Here is an 18,596-nt window from a genome sequence, read left to right on the forward strand (position 1 = left end):
GTTGATTGCCAGCCAAGTAATAGGTTAAGTCCTTAAGGAACACAGCTGAGTCAGTGCTGAAGTAATAAGCATAATAACACTGAATGCTTTTAATCTTCAAAACATTTTATAAATATTATCTAATTAATCCTCATATCTATCCCAGAAGACAGAGGAATATCATTCTCATTTTACGGATGTGAGAACAAAGAATACGTGCAAATGCTAAGTCAAGTAACAGATCCAGAAATACTGGGTTAGTTCCACAGAACTCCGAAATGGATGACTTCCTTTTGTTTTACTACATTTCAGATTTGCATTTCTAAACAAGATTTGAGTTGACCTTTGGAGATCAAAGGAGCCTGCGTAGCATAGTGGGGGACAAGGTGGGCAGTTTGAAAACCACAGCTGCCCCTCAGGAGAAGCAGGTGTTTTACTCCCGTAAAAATGCAGTCTGGAAAATGCTCAGAGGCGATTTCACCCTGTCAGCCGGATGTGGTGACTATGAGACGGAATTGAGTTGATGGCAGTGCGTTGGGTTTTTTCCTGTTTATTGGCTTTTCTTTTTGGAGCCCATCTGAAAGAGTCCCCAAGAATGTTATTCTGACGCAGGATGACCTCATGTGTGTCAAAGCCGAAGTGGGAGTTTGCAGAAGCAGAATGCTCCACGCGGCTCATACCAAGGGGCTGTGCTAACTGTTTGCAGACAAGCACGTAACTGAGTTTGTTCTTGTGCAGGTACCGTCATAAAGTTAGTCAGAGATCCACTCACTTTTTCTTATGGTCTAAAAATGCAAATATAAACATATGGACATCAAAAAGTTCATGGAAAATGGTACTGAAAGATACTGAGGGTTTCTGTTCATGTGAGCCCCTCCATGAATGAAGCCCCTCCACGTGAGGATCTTCTCAAAGAACAATCACGGCAGAAAAGCCTGGAAAAGCGGCTGAGAAATGGAAAACTAGTGGCCACAATGGAGGAGTAAAATTCGATGCCGTAATGAGCAAAAGCGAAAACGGGAGTAGACTGGTTGTCCTTGCAAACTCCCGACATGCCATCGCGGCTGCTTCCCATCACTAAGATCCGACTTTCCAAAGATTGACCTCCTGCTGTGCGGCCACTTTGGCTCCCAACCACGGGTGACTGACTGCCCATGCGCTTCATTAGGCGAGGTTCTGCAGCGGCGCACTTCCTTCTCCTCTTGCTCAGTGACGCAGAAGCACGTTTGCAATCCAAGTGGTTACCCGCTATTTCTGCAAAGCGGGTCTGGGGACTGAAAAGGAAAAACCACGTGCAAAGATATCAGAACAGGAGTGGGAAGCCACGCGTGTGGAATCAAGAGCAGGAAATCCCCAGAGGCCAAGAGTGTGGCCCCAAGAGGGCCCATGGGCACGTGGGGTCTCCCCTCCGCTGGCAGCGAGCTCCGGCGCCAGAGCGAGGAGAGGAAAGGGGGGCAGCGGCCGGCCTGCCCGGGCCAGCTTTTATCCCCACTGGCAGGGGAGGGGGTGACAAGGTTTTTCAGGTTATGACTGGCTAATATCATGCAGCTGGTGCCTAGCATGCGTGTGGGCCTATGCTTCCCTTTACCTGGGCCCGAATGACTTGTGTCTGAGCATGCTCAGTTCAGGATTTTCCATAGGCATTTAATTAGTGTGCTTGATTTCTTTCCAAACCCTTTTTTGTGGTCCTGCCAGCTGATTTCCCTTAGGGCTGGCATTCTGGAAGACCCCCACCCCACCCCCGCCCCTTTCCTAATCTAGCGACCTGTCCATTGTGCATTTGAAACATTTCATACTGTCCAAATTGATAGAGTTCTTCACTTTCCTGGTCAATTTTAGTGGCAAGTGTGTAAATTTGAATAATATTTGTATTATCTAGTCGCCTTGTAGGTCTATCGATACCGCTCTGCTACATACAGCATTGTACTTCAAGATAGATTTGAAGTGTGTGTGTTTCTTATAATGAGTACAATGCTACTCCTTGATTTTGTCATTTCTGGCTGAGTAAATCATTTGTCTGATGCACAAAAGCTAGTATCAATCCATTTCAGCTCACTGATACCTGAGATATTGATCTTTATGAATTTAATTTCATTTTTATTACTTCTGTTAGGTTTGGGGGATGGTTTCCCATGGTCTTGGCTTCTCAGTGGGGAAAGAATTCATGTGGCAGAAGCACTTTTGTAAATCCAAGTAACTCTTTATGAGGGAAAGGTAAGTTTCGGGAATTACAGTCTCAGACAGTACACCTATATCTGGAAAGTGTTCCAGACCACATGGTGGTGTCATGGGAGAGTTCATGAGCCAAAAACAGCTGCTTCAGAGGAACAGGAAAAACAATGTGGAAAATGGCCACAAGGTGGAGGCCACAGAACCAACAGAGGAGTCCCAAAGAAGAGAGTATGATCCCTGAGAGGGCGCTCTTGTACCAGCACAGCAGGAGAGATCCTGCCTTACCACCTGCAACTGAAAGAGGCCTGCCCTCAGTCTGCTATTTACCCTGCCCCCATGCCCACTTGGGGTGGGGGCATGGTTGAAGACATTGGTCCATCTTAGTGCCTAGTGTGCCCAGGTTGACCTTCACCTGTGTCTAGGTGACCTTGGTCTGCATATGCCCAGTTTTGAACGGTCCCCATAGATATCTAATGTGTACCTGATTTCTTCCAACCCCTTTATTGTGGCATGGTCAGCTAATTTTTGTTTAACGTAGACATTTGGTGGAGACAACCCCTTTATCCCTAATCTTTCTACCTTGCACTTACAAATTTCTTAAATTCATACTTTGCACATTTCCTGTTCCAAATATTAGTAGATGTTTGCAGTTGTCTCCTTTTACTTTGAGTCATGCCCGAACAGCAAATAAAGGTCCTAGAAGGGTTGCTTTATCCACAAAATTAAGATGGGCTCTATTTTGAAGACACAGCTCTTCCTCAGTCATATTTTGAGTGTCTTCCAACTTGAGGGGCTCAACATTCATAAAGTTTGCAGTCGTTCAGGAGTAGTCAACCCATTCTTTCTTCCTGGTCTTTCCATAGTCTGCAATCTTGACAGAAATCCGTTCACGATGGGTGATACTGCTGGTATTGGAAATGCAGATAGCACAGCTTGTAGCATCACATGCAAGCCACCACAGTAGAACAAGCTTACAGAGATTTGGGGCATGGAGAGGTTAGGATTCACAACACACAAAATAGAAAAAGAATTACTTCAAATGACCAAGTGAAGGATAATCACACAACATTAAGAATAATGGTCTATCCAAGTTGACAGAAATCAATTTGAGGGGGACACAATTCAATCCATGGCAACTAGTGAAATTATAATAGCAATAGCCACACTAAATCCCATAGTAACTGATGCAACATTTACAAAACACATATGGAATGATAGAAATTTGGGGCTAGAATCACTGAGGAAGTTCAGATAAAGTCACAGAGACCAGTTGATATAATCTTCATTCAAGAGTAGACACTACGAAAGAGGAGCATCCTTCACATTAATGCATTTTGAAAATCTAATTAAAAAGACACATTTGATATTTTAAAATAAATAACACCATGTTTAGCATAAATTCCATTTTTATCTTTAGTTTTATTTTCTCACATTTGTTTCAAAATTGTTAGGAAATTATTGTAGCATATACAGTTTTGACAACTACTAAAAACAGTGATAAACATGTATATTAAAATTCTGGAAAACATTTATCTGCTATTTTTCTTTGAAATACTAAGATTGATTAGGCATTTTAATATATACTTATTAAATTATATCTATCTGAACTTTCAATAGGAACACAGATCTTTCATTGAAATTATTCTAGTGTCTGGAAGCTAATTTAATTTTTGCTGTAATGTAATAATCTCTAGTCATTCCTCAGGTACTTATAACATTATTTTAGAATGGTAGCACAGAAAATGTTTAAGCTTGCTATGTAAAGAATAGGGAGTTATTCTTTTATCTAGTTCACATTCTTGTGACTATATCTAAATTACTACTGTGGATTATTTCAACTTAAAAATAAATAAGGTTAGAAAATACGAAAAATAAATTTAATATTTAAGCAGAAGAGCAGGTAGAGAAAATAGCAATAAAATATACAACAGTTTTACCATTTTGACCCCTACAAAAAGCAATAAAAATGTAATGAAACAAAAGTAAGATAAGACAAATGTAAATAGAGAGGAGTGGAAAATAATTATACAAATACACTGTTTCCAAGTTCCTAGGCATAGACTAGTGAGTGCTTTCGGCGCTGAATCCGTTTGATGAAACATTTCAAATGGTATTCTGTGAACTCCAAGAGTTTTGTTTTTAACTTAAATCTTTAGTGGAGCTTGGACTTTGTTCTTTATTACCATTGGTTCTTCCTCTTTGGTTACCTTTGAAAAGGGTTGATAAATCTAGTGTTACCATTAATCTACTTTCACCAGGTGTCACTGATTGGATTGTGTGCACACACCCCAAAACATGTGTCAACACAGAAAGACCACTATTCCCAGGATTGTGTGATTTTCCTTCATTATCTTAACCTCATGTAATTTTGTGCCCCTGTATAGGTTGTAAATGCTAACCTCAATATGTTAATATCTCAGTTCTCTGTAACTTTGTTTTACTGTGGTAAGTTGTATATGGTGCTGGAAGTTTTGTCACAGATGTTTCAAATACCAGCAGGATCTCTCATGGTGAACAGATTTCAGCCTTGTTTTCAGACTAAGAACAGACTAGGAAGAAAGAGAAGGTTGGTTAGCAACCTGTATCAGCACACTGATAAGAAGCTTCCAGAAATTCTCTCTTGAATTCAGAAGAGAACATGGAAGAAAGGCGTCATGCTGCCATGAGATAGATATTAGCTAAAAATAGACAATAGCAGAAAAATGTTTGTGCTTTATTGAATACCCAAAGGTATTCAGCTGTTTGGAATATAACAAATTACCAATAAGACTGTGAAAAATGTGAATTCAAGAACATTTAATTGTACTGATGTTAAACCTGTACAAACACAGGCAGTTTTCCAGCAGAAAAAGGCTAACTGCATAGCTTAACCTCAGGAAAGGCGTGTGTCCTTCACCTCACTTATTCAATCTATAAATTGAGCAAATAATCCAAGAAATCAGAATTGAAGAGTGTACTTCAGAATCGATTGGAAGAATTCATTAACAACCTTTGATGACGACACACCTTTCTTTTTGAAAGCCAGAAAGATGTGTGGCATGTACTGATGAAGAATAACAAATCCAGACTTTGGGATATATAACAAGTCAATGTGAAAACAGAATCCTTACAAATGGACCAAAGACATGATAAACAAAAAACGTTTGAAGTTGTTAAGGATTTCCTTTCACTTACCCCACAATCAGTACTCATGGAAGCAAATAAATAAATCAAATGAATAAATCAATAATGATTGCACTGGACAAATCTGTCGCACCACGGCGTGGGTGAGGCACACCTTAATCCTCAAAGTAACATCCTCGCTTCAGTACTCTAAAGCAATGGTTCTCAATCTTCCGCATGGTGCGACCCTTTAATACAGTTCTTCATGTTGTGGTGACCCCCCAACCATAAAATTATTTTCATTGCTACTTCATAACTGTAATTTTGCTACTGTTATGAATTGGGAAATCCTGTGAAAGGGTCGTTCAACCCCCAAAGGGGTCACAAATCACAGGTTGAGAATCATTACTCTAGAGAGAGCTAGTGCAGCAATCTACTCAGTGTAATGCAGCATTTGATCTCATAACTGCTGTTTCATGAGCATTGATTGTGGATCCAAAACCAGACAAAAGCCTTGACAATTTAGATCTTTTCTGCATTTATCGTGATGTTCGTTATTGGGCCAGCTGTGAGGAATTTGGTCTTCTTTACATTGAATTGTAATCGACACTGAAGGCTTCAGTCCTTGATCTTCTTTAGCAATTGCTTCAATCCTCGCTCACAGCAGGCAAACTGTGTGATGTATATATATTGAAGATTACTAACAAGAACTCCTCCAATCCTGGTCAGCTTCTCTGATTATTTTCCCAGCATACAGCTTGAATAACTATGGTGAAAAGATGCAATGCTGATGCACACCTTTCCTTATTTTAAACCCTGCAGTATGTCCTTGCTCTGTTCACACAACTGCCCCTTGCTCCAGGTACAATTTCCACATGAGTACAATGAAGTACAGTGAGTGTTCTGAATTCCTATTATTTTCAAGGCTATCCAATTTTTGTTATGATCCACAAAATTAAAAGCCTTGGCGTAGTCAATGAAACATACATAAACATCTTTCTGATATTCTCTGCTCTCGGTGAAGATCCATCTGATATCAGCAATGAAATTCTTTATTCCATAACCTATTATGAATATAGCATGAACTTCTGTTCATTGGCAGAAAGCTCCCTATCAATGTATTACTTCAACCATAGTTGGATGATTTTTAGCAACATTTTGTGTCCATGTAATATCAATGATATTGTTCTGTAGTTTGAGTATTCTGATGGGTCACCTTTTTTGAATGGGTATAAATACTGCATATAGAATCTTTCAACACTGCAACTCAATTTGAATATTTTTCTTGAGCTCTTTCAATTTAAGATATGTTGAATTTCTAAATCTAAGTATTTGTGTATTTCATTATAATTTAATTTGTCTTGTCAAACTGCACTTTGAAATTTTCTTTTCAGCTCCTGGATTTCATCATTTCTTCCATTTTCCTTAGCTGCTCTATGAAGTAGAGCAAGTTTCAGAGCCTCCTTTGACATCTATCTGCCTTTATAAAGGTCTTTATAGATGGTACTCTTGATGTCACCCCAGAGCACATAAGTCTTCTCTCATCAGTATTCAATGTGCCTAATCTGTTCTTGAAATGTTTTCAAAATTCAGTTGGGATATACTGTAAGTCATACACTGACTATCATGGATCAGTTTTCCTTTTCTCCCCTTGAACCTGCTCTTACATACTAGTAACCGACGGTCTGTTCCACAGTCATCTTCTGGCCTTGTTTTATCTGCAGACATTGAGTTTCTCCTTTGTCTTTTGCCACATATGTAGTCAGATTCATTTTTGTTTATTATGTCTGGAAAACTCCACATACATAGTCACCTTTGCGTTGTTGAAACAAGGTATCCGTGATGAAGACGTAGTTACACTTGCAAAATTCTATGATGCAATCTCCAGCTTTGTTTCTTCCATTTTGTTTCCACATTTTGTGTCCCAATAGCCAATAATTATGAACACATCTTGATTATATGTTTGATCAATTTCCGACTGAAGACATTGATAAAATGATTTAATTTCTGCATCAGTAGTTTTAATCATCTTTGCATAGAGTTGAAGAATAGTTGTATTGGTTAGATTTCTTTGTACACAGATAGATATTATCCTTTCATAGATAGACAGCATTGTACTTCAAGACAGATCTTGACGTGTTCTTTTTGATAATCAATTGGACTCCAATTCACTTGAATCTGTCATTTCAGCATAGTAAACTATATGATTGTCTGATTCAAAATAGCCAGTGCCAGTTCATTTCAACTCATCAATGCGTGGGATATCTATTTTCATGTGTTCCATTTTATTTTTAATTACTTTCAATTTTCCTAGATTCATATTCTGTACTTCTAAGTTATAGTTATTAGTAGATATTTGCAATCATTTCTTTTCATTTTGAGTAGTTCATGTCAGTAAATAAATGACCCAAAGACTTTATTTTATTCACATCATTATGCTTGACTCTCCCTCTATCATATTTGGAGTGCCTTCTGACCTGATGGGCTCATCTTCCGGCACTCTGGCAATAATCTATTGGTATTGATGAGATTTTCAATATCTGACAAAGTTTTGCTGCTATTAAAAGACTTTCACTGGTGAATTTCTCTGAAGTGGATAGCTTATTCCTTCTTCATAGTCTGTTCTTAGTCTGGAAACTGTTCGTTAGAGTGACCCTGCTGATATTTGGAATACCCGCGACATAGCTTCTATCATCCCAGCATCATATAAGTTACCTTAGTATAACAAACTGACAGACAAGTGATGGTGCTTAAATGACAGCATGATTCAAATCCCAACTTTAGACAAGTAACAGTTACCAAATCATACCATTTATTTAAAAATGCGTAAGAATGAAGCAAATGGAAGGGAGGAAGACCTCATCATCAAGAATGAAGAACTGAGAGCAGAAAGGATCCTTTGGATGCAGGGTATTTTTGCTGAGAACCTCCTAGACATAGGATGAAATTGATACCAAGACAAATAGAGATCTCCAAGGAACACAAGACCCACAGATGTTGACGGATACTTTCCTCCAGAGCCAACAGAGAGATAGAAAACTTTCTCTTAGCGCTGGCAACCTGAATTTGAATTTCCATGTTACCCTTAGCCTTTGTGTCTTTTTTCCCCTTTATGACACTGAATTTTGACATATACATAAAAAAAATCATGTCTCAATACAAATCTACTTTATTTAGCACCAGCCCAATAGTTATTAGCCCATATTTTCATGCACTCTCTATTGTATTTTGATGTACATTTCAGCTTCAAGATTTTGTCTAGCCCAAAATAACAATTTATAAATTATTAAGGGCTCATGAGGGAGGGGGGAGCAGGGAGGGAGGGGAAAAATGAGGACCTACTGCGGGGGGTTTAAGTGGAGAGGAAATGTTTTGAGAATGATGAGGGCAATGAATGTACAAATGCGCTTTACACAATTGATGTGTGTATGGATTGTGATGAGTTGTATGAGCCTCTAATAAAATGATTTAAAAAAACCCATTTTGTCTAGCCATCAAAGCATCAAACCTGAAGTCCTTATCCTAGGAACCCAGGCTTAACCCTTGTGACTAAGGCCATCAGAAATAAATTGTTCTAAATGTGACCTTCTGTGTCAAGTAATTTTATTGTTTCAGTATATTTGCCCTTTATTTTTCTGATCTTTATCTTAATTAAAAGGAAAGTATTTCATTTATTTTCCCTAAGGCCCATACTCCACACTTTAAAAAAAAGAAAGAACTATTTTCTATTTCCTAGGGGTCAACCATAGCAATTATCCCACCTCTGATTTGTATTTTGAGAAGAACATCAAGCTTGGTAAAGTAGAGCTTAAACAAAAAAGAGGAAGCTTTGCAAAAAGATGGATTGACACAATACCTGGAAGAGTGGGGTGAAAGTATAGCAATGATTATGACTATGGAGAAGGTGTAGACATTATTTTATTCTTTTGTACACACTTTGCTATGAGTCAGAACTAATTTGAAGAGAGCTGCTATTCTTTTAATTGAAGTTTTTCCTATATGTCTCTAATATAAAAACTATGCCTATAGCTTATATGATCATTTGGTTGGGATATTTTACTTTGAAAAAATTCCAATCTTGTCATCAAAACTATTTGATGACTTTATGCAGTAAAAGTATTTGTTGCTTTAGGTCAGTAGTAACAAATATCCCCAGTAATATTTTCTCAATGGTAATTGGCAAATTTCTCTTTAGTTAAGATTATGTTCCAAATGTACAGCTTGTTCTTAAAAAGATTGACGTTGGGAAGGGTGTGGGATGCTTTTAATAGTTATTCTCACTGTTTCTGCCTATATTTCATCCTTTATTTATACTGGTGTCTCTCTATCCTACCATGCTTCAAATAAAGCAGGATTCCATTTATCCTTAATCTTTCTATGGCAAATACCAATGCATGACTTTGTACATATTTGTTCCATCCTCTATTGTGAAGAAGTTGCCCTGATTAAAGTAGGGTTGGGAGCATCCCACCTATTGGCCCACAAAATTATCAGTACTAGCTATGTCACACATCTCACCAAAGATAAGCAGTTCTGGCCACCACATTAGGGCTGAATTAATTAAAAGTTTGACCAAATATACCAGGCTACTTTTCAAGTTGATAATCTTGTATGCCTTGTAAATGCTATAAACACTCAAATAGCACTGGCATAAAACAGGTTCTCCACCCTTGATTTAGAGTTAGAAATATGAGTTTGGTTTTCACATGTTTAATGTTAGAAAAAGCCGGGAGGAGACAAGCCAGTCAGGGTGCAGTGTAGCATCAATAAAACACACAACTTTCCTCTAGTTCTTAAATGCTTCCTCACCCCACTACCATGAACCGAATTCTACCTTACAAATCCAGGAAGACTGGAGGATGTACACTGGCGCAGATAGGAACTGGAAACACAGGGAATCCAGGACAGATGAACCCTTCAGGATCAGTGATGAGAGTGGTGATACCAGGAGGGTGGAGGGAGGGTGGGGTAGAAAGGGGGAACTGATTATAAGAATCTATATATAACCTCCTCCATGGGTGACGGACAACAGGAAAGTGGGTGAAGGGAGATGTCGGAGAGTATAAGACATGACAAAATAATAATAATTTAAAAATGATCAAGGGTTCATGAGGGAGGGGGAAAGCAGTGAGGAGGGAAAAATGAGGAGCTGATACCAAGGGCTCAAGTAGAAAGCAAATGTTTTCGGAATAATGAGGGCAACAAATGTACAAAAGTGCTTGACACAATGGATGGATGGATGGATTGTGATAAGAGTTGTATGAGCCCCCAATAAATGATTTTAAAAAAAAGAGGATGAAAGGTTAGTATGACTTGGGAATATGATGATTATTTGATGGTCATTTCAGGGTATATTCAGCTTCTTGATTATTAAGATGGAGTTATGATGGTTTCATAATCACAGATTCTTTTTGATTATGCCTTTCCAGTACCTGGACTGCAGTTATAGTTTTCATTTAAATGTAGCACTTATTAGATTTTTTCCCCCTGAATAGTTATGGCAGTTACTTGTGAAAGTCTATATCAGGCCCTACATCTTTAGTCATTACAACAAATTTATAATTATTCATTTGTCTCTATTGCTTTTTGATGGGCTAAAAAGTGACTTGATTCACCATACTGAGCTTCACTGTAGAAGCTCTGGTGGGGTAATGAGTTGGGCTGTTAAGTGAAAGTTCCACAATTCGAACCCACAGGCCACTCCTCTGGAAAAAGAGGAGGCTTTCTACCCATAAAGGATTGCTATGTTGGAAACCCACAGAAGCAGTTCGACTCCGTCCTATATCGTCATTATGAGTTAGAATCACCTCGGTAATAGTGAATTTGAATTTTGTTTCTGAGCTTAATTGTTGAATTTCTGGTACATAATTTTGTACTTATTGATAGCAAGGTACTATGCCAAATGTATTGTAAATGGATCTAGGTTTTAATATCTTTCCTTTTGTTAACTTCCTCTAAAATATATGTTAACATGATTTTTCCCCCAAGTATGTGATACCATTTTAGCATCCATCCATTTATCCATCCATCCATTTATTTGCAACCATCTTCACCACCAGTAAATCCATTGCAAATTCTTCTTTGGTATACAAGTAGGTCCTTCAAGGCTTACATTTAAGCTATGATCAACCACACTTAAAACTGTTTCTTTTTATAATATGTGTATTTTTTTAGTATGCTCACATGTATCTGAAAGTTTACATGTAGTGTCTTTAACTTCAAAGACAAACAACTATCAGATTTTTAAAGATACTGATACAAAATACTTAAAAATGTAGTAACAATCGGGTGTTCAACTGAGGGAAAGGAAAATTGCTGGGTATGACTCTTCTGTCCATAATCTTTGTAACTTCCCCCAAATGGCTGGGTGTGATGTGTTTGTTAAAATCTATATTTTGTATGTATTTACAAAAATGCATCTAAATGGGAGTAAATGTCCAAAAATGCAATGTCCATATATCCTAATGACATATGTTACACTGTCTGTGTAGTTGAAGAAATTATTCATATATATCAAAATAATTATGTATCAAAATAAGTTTCATATTCTAATGTTTGGAAGCTTACCTAAGAAAGAGAGGGAGATTGTTATTACATATTTGTTTCCAGAAGAATTTAAGATTATAGCTTGGTTTTTATGTTACAAATTTTTTTAAAGTGTTATTTTAAACATCATAATAGTTCAATATAAAACTAAGAAATACATCTCAAGTTTGTGTGTTTGTGCACATGTGTAAAGGATTTAGTGAAAATGAATATGAAGGAATTGTAAAACTTCATTTATTTTTTCTCATACAGTCTAATATTACATTTTTTTAGACAACTGCTCAATTCATATATGAAAATCACATATATGAAAAGCTGTCACTTAAAGCAGTATGCAGAAGTAATCTTCTATACATGATGTCTTCATACAATATTGATCTTCATGTTTCTAAAAATAATTTAATTGAATATGAATTCTAATAAGAGTCTCAAGTTAAAAAAAGTATTACTATAAAATTAGGTAAAAGTTTGTTTAGCCTATTTCTGATAATCTATACTCTTCTTTAGTACATGATCACATATTATTTCATAATTATCTTAGTAGTTCTACTTTTTATCCCAAGGAAAGATGAATCTACATAGTGCAAAAATTATCAAACAATATCACTAATATCACATGCAGGTAAAATTGTACTGAAGACAATGTAAAAACTGCTGCAGCAATCCATTAATGAGGAGTTGTCAGAAATCTAAACTGGATTGAAAAGAAGGCATGGAAACAGGATTGTCATTGCAGCTTTCAGGTAGATCTTGGCTGAAAGCAAAGAGCACCAGGAAGATGTTTATTTGTGCTTTATTGTTGATGGAGGGACACTAAACTGTAGGAATTCCAAAACATTTACTTGTGCTCATAGAGAAAGTGTGTATAGAAAAAGAGGCAGGAATCCAAAGTATATTGGCATACTACTTGGTTTAAACCAAGAAAGGTGTGCATCGGGGCCATATCCTTTCATTGTATTTATTTAATCTATATACTGAGCAAATAATCAGAGAAGCTGGACTATATTTAGAAGAATTAGCATCAGAATTAGAAGGTTTATTAATAATCTTTCATATGCAGAAAACCCAACTTCACTTGCTAAAAGCCAAGAGGACTTGATGCACTTATTGATGGAGAGTAAAAATTGTAGCCTGTAATATGGAATTAAACCCTGGGTAAAGAAAACCAGAATCTTTACAGCTGGACTAATAAAAAACTGTAATGATCAATGGAGAAAAGATTGAAGTTGTAAAATAGTTCATTGTACTCCATCCACAGTCAATGCTCATGGAGGCGGCAGTAAAAAAATAAAATGCATTTGTATTGAGCAAATCCGCTGTACACCGTGCTAACAAGCAAGGATGCCAGTTTTAGGAATAAAGTGTGCCTGTCTCAAGCCATTGTATTTTCAATTACTTGATATGTGTCTGATAACTGGAGAATAAATAAGGAAACCTGAAGAAAATTGCTGCATTTGAATTATGGTATTGGTGGAGGATATTGAAAGTGCTATGGGCTGCTAGAAGAACAAACAAATTTATCTCAGAGGAAGTGCAGTCAGAATGTTCTAGAAGTACGAATGGTGACGCTTATCTTGGACGTATTAGGAGAGAGTATTTCCTGGGAAAGGACGCAATGCTTGGCAAGGCCGAGGATCAGCAAAAAGAGAAAGACAGTCGACAAGGATCGATGCAGTGACTGGAACAATGTGAGGGAATGGTGCAGGCCTAGGCCATGTTCCACTTTGAGTTAGAACCAACTTGATGGTACCTAACAACAACAACAACAACAACAAGTGTTCATTGAATGCTGTAAGACAACTTACTTTTTTAGTTCATAATAAAAACATAAGGATGCATGAAAATAAATCATTGAAAATCAGAATTCATATTGCTCTTTCAGTAGAATGAGAGATATCTTTAAATATACATGCTTAATTTTTGAACTTTTATAAATTTTTATACTTTGATTTTTCCATAAACATCTCCAGAGCACCATTTCTCTTAAATTATATATTTGAAGCAATTCTATACACCTGTGATAAAGCCTCAAACACCTCACTCTTGGATTCTTCCTCACGAGACTGAGGGTAGTGAGAACATGTGATGATTTCTATTCACATAAGCAATGGTAATATACACGAATGTAAATATTTTATTGATATCAGTCTATGACATCTGTAAGATACTGTTTAATTTGAGAAACATGTAATAGTAATGGAACATTGAGTGAAACAATAATAGGACAAGGACCATAATTCAGTGAGATTCAGAATGTATCTACCTCCACCTTTTGTCTGTCAGTTTGCTATCCTGTGGTATCTTGCGTTTTGCTGTAAAGCTGGAGCTCATGGCACTGCTATTTCAAATGCAATCAGGGTCACCCAAAATGAGCGGGTTTCAGTGAAACTTCTCAACTAAAAACAGAAGGAACTGGCTGCCCACTTTGCAGGATGTAGCCACTGGGAAACTAGTGTGCAGGGTGGATCCATGGTCAGATACTGAAGTTCTAATAATGGACGCAGTGCCCTGTCAGAGATAGTGCCTGGGGTCGAAAGACATTTGACACGTTACTGAGGAGGCCTCCTTTCTTGTAGTGGAATCAACCATGGTGACAAGAATGGAGTAAAGCCTGCGGGGGTAAAGCATTGTGGGTCTTCATTTACTGATGTGATCTGACAAAAAATTAGAAGATCCAGCTGCAAGAACCTACTAATAATTGGAAATTGGAATGTACAAAGTATGAATCTAGAAATTTTTCAAGTTATCTCTTGGAAAAAGGAGAGACAGATTGTTCCTTCGAAGCAAGGATAATGAGACTTCATCTTGCATACATTGGCTATCCTTTTAGAGAAAAGCAGTCCCTGGAGAAGGGCATCATGCTTAGTGAAGTACCGGGATGGCACAAGAGAGGACGGCCTTCAAGGAGATAGAATGGCCCAAGGGCTGAAACAATGGGCTCAAGTACACAAACGATCGTAAAAATGGCACAGGACCAGGCAGTGTTTTGTTCTGTTTAGTCACTATGGGTTGGCACCACCTTGGCTGCACATAACAACAACAATAATAAAATTATTTCTAAAAGCCACAGAAATCCTGCATGGGCTCCCAATGAGTCACAATCAACTCAATGTCAGATGGCAACCATAAAAGCCCAAGTTGCTGGTAGGAGACTGTTAGAATCGTTATAAACATGGCAAGAGGTTTAGCTCAGAGTTCAGGAAAATATGAGGAAAGCCACCTTATCTTATAAAACGCATATGACAAAGCAAATAATATTATTAGAAAGTGGACATTAAATGTGATTATGGTGACATCTTTTTTTATCGTTTTATTAGGGGCTCATACAACTCTTATCACAATCCCTACATACATCAATTGTGTAAAGCGCATTTGTACATTCATTGCCCTCATCATTCTCAAAATATTTCCTCTCCACTTAAGCCCCCGGCATCAGGTCCTCATTTCCCCACCTCCCTCCCCGCTCGCCCTTCCCTCATGAGCCCTTGATAATTTATAAATTATTATTTTGTCATATCTTGCCCTGTCCAACGGCTCCCTTCACCCACTTTTCTGTTGTCCATCCCCCAGGGAGGAGGTCACATATAGATCCTTGTAATTGGTTCCCGCTTTCCAACCCACTCTCTCTCTACCCTCCCAGTATCGCCACTCACACCACTGGTCCTAAAGGGATCATCCGCCCTGGATTCCCTGTGCTTACAGTTCCCATCTGTACCAGTGTACATCCTCTGGTCTAGCCAGACTTGCAAGGTAGAATTCGGATCATGATAGTAGGGTGGGGAGGAAGCATTTAGGAACTAGAGGAAAGTTGTACTTTTCATCGTTGCTACATCGCACCCCAACTGGCTCTATGGTGAAGTCTTAAAAACAAATTATAAACGTGTGATTGTGCTTCAAGATAAATTGTGAAATGGCGTTTTTGACAGGGAATGCAATGCCATTCCTCTTGATTACATCACCAACATAGTAAGACTTTCTTACCGTAAGATTTTCTGATTGGCTTGTCCTTTGAGCAGTCCAAATTTTTTCAATATTCTTCACCAGCATCACAATATTTGATTTGTGCACCAGTTTTCCTTCTGCCTTCCTTATTCAGTGTTCAACTTTCACATTCACTTGGAGTTACCGAAATCCCTATGGCTTGGGGCAGGCCCACCTTACTTCTCAAAGTATCACCCTTGCCTTTCAGTACTCTAAGGAGGTCTTGTGTAGATTTGCCTATGCAATGCCTCTTTTGATTTCTTTACTCCTGCTTCCATGATCATTGATTATAGATCCAAGTAAGATGAAATCCTTAACAATTTCAACCTTTTCACCATTTACCATGATGTTACTGGCCCAGGTGCGAGTGTTTGGGTCCTTTTTCAATTGAATTGTCGTTCATACTAGAGGCTTCAGTCTTTGATCTTCATCAGCAGGTGATTTCAGTACTCACTGTCAGCAAGACAAGTTGAGTCATCTGCATATTGCAGGTTGTTAATAACCCTTTCCTCATTGCTGATACAACATTCTTCTTCGGCGAATCCAACTTCTCTGACAATATTCTCAGCATCCAGATTGAACAATTATGTGAGAGGACACAACCTTGATGCACAGTTTTTCTGAATTTAAACCAGGCAGTATTCCCTTGTTCTGTTCACACACTGCCTCTTGATGCAGGTACAAGTTCTGCATGAGCACAATGAAGCTTTCTGGGATTACCGTTCTTCTCAAGGCTGTCCATATTTTGTTACAATCCACACAGCCAAATGCAGTCACATAGTCAATAAAACACAATTAAACCTCTTTCTGGTGTTCTCTGCTTTCAGTCAAGATCCATCTAACATCAACAGTGATATCCCTTGTTCCGTGTCCTCCCTTGAATCCATCCTGAAACTAGCAATTTCCTGTCACTATACAGCTTCACTTTTGTTGTATGATCATCAGAAAAAATTTACTTGTGTAATATCAATGAAATTGTTCTGTAATTTCAACATTCTGTTGAGTCACCTTTCTTTGGAATGGGTACAAATCTCTTCCAGTCATTTGGTCCAGTAACTGTCTTCCAAATAACCTGACATAGAAGGGAAAGTGCTTCCAGTGCTTGAATTCCATCCATCCCTGTACCCTTGTTTGGGGCTTATGCTTTCAGTGTAGCTTAAACTTCTTCCTTCGGGACCATTAGTTTGTGCTCATATGCCTCCTTCTGAAATGGTGGAATGTTGACTAGTTATTTATCGTGCAATAACTCTTTCCATCTTCTTTTAGTATGTCCTTGTCATTCCGTGTTTTCAATATTACAACTTGAGATTCGAATTGTTCTTGAGTTCTCTCAGTATAAAATTTGCCGTGTTCTTCATTTTTGGTCTTCTAACCTTAGGTCTTTGCACATTGTATTATAATATTTTAATTTGTCTTCTTGAACTGACCTTTGAAAATTTCTGTTCAGCTCCTCGATTTTACCATTTCTTCCATTTGTGTTAACTACTCTGATTCAGAGCAAACTTCAGAGTGTCTTTTGAAATTGATTTTGAGCTTTTCTTTCTTTCCTGTCTTTTTAATGACACTTTGCTCTCCTTGTAAATGATATTCTTGATATTCTCCCACAGTTCATTAGGTCTTCTGTTATTGGTGTTAAATTCAATTAGTCTGTTCTGGATATGGTCTCGAAATTCAGGTGTGAGAGACTCAAAGTCATATTTTGGCTCTTGCAGACTTGTTTTCATTTCTTTGGGTACAACCTGAACTTACATATGAGCAATTGTAATTTTATTCTGTAGCAATTACTATTAGACACTTTTAAAGTCTTCCAGCTTCTACCCATCGCCCAATTTCAAATCTGCTTCCACATTTTGAGCATATTTTTGGAGGGGCACTCTATTTGTGCAACACATTTTATCGTGGATATCTAGGGCTACTGTAAAAGAAGGACCATGAATGGGTGATATGAACAGACATAAATGTATGTTCTCACAGTTTGGGAGGCAAGAATCTACGTTTAGAGTACCCACTCCAGGAGCTGGGTTTCTTTCCGCCAGCTCTAGACAAGTATCTTTGCCCCTTCTGAGCTTCTGTTCCTGGGAGAATTTCATGCAGTTGGTGTTTCTCTTCCCTCTTTTCTACTTCTCTCACTTACATGTTTATTATCTTTCATATCCCAAAAGACACTTATTTAAAACACACCTTATATTTACACTGTTGCATTCACATAACCTATAAACCTATTCCAAGATTGCATTGTAACTGTGGACATCCTCCCATGGCTCATATAGGAGTTGGGATTTAGAACATATTTTTCAAGGAACATAATTAATCTAAAACATTGTGCAATTATAAGGACATAGAGTACATGAACACAACTCCAGTTACATTTGTAAGATAAATGCATAACTATAATCACATATATTTTTTTAAGAAAGGAACTGAGGATTTATTTGAATAAAATTCACTTTAATGGTAACAAGTCAATAATAATCATGCCCTGAAGAATGTTATAATTATATGGAATTTTAATGCTATTGGTACCTTAAATATTGAATATGGAGTAATCTAACAATTAATATCCTAGTGCACTGCCTCTGAGCTCCAGTGTGCCTTGAGTTGCAATTTCCCTGAGAGCCTAAACATATGCAGATGTTGGCCATTAGGAGAAAAATTCTGCCAAATTTGAGCAAGAGAGGTCTCCACATTTAAATGGGAACAGAGGATGCCTGTTTGGCACAATGGCAAAGTCTTCCACGTTGCTTATAGTTGCTTATGTAGATAAGAGTAGTTGTAATCTGCTACTCTTAATACTACTGCTAAAAATAAAAATAGAT

The 18,596-nt window shown here is 37.7% G+C and overlaps 1 pseudogene; it reads right to left on the reverse strand.

The window, feature by feature from the left end:
- Positions 1-841: 841 nt before the first annotated feature.
- Positions 842-18,596, reverse strand: part of LOC101643089 — a 27,971-nt pseudogene continuing 10,216 nt past the window's right edge.

Source organism: Echinops telfairi, unplaced genomic scaffold (assembly GCF_000313985.2).
Source record: "Echinops telfairi isolate 266 unplaced genomic scaffold, ASM31398v2 ScPeMD7_7424;HRSCAF=8462, whole genome shotgun sequence".
NCBI lineage: Eukaryota > Metazoa > Chordata > Mammalia > Afrosoricida > Tenrecidae > Echinops > Echinops telfairi.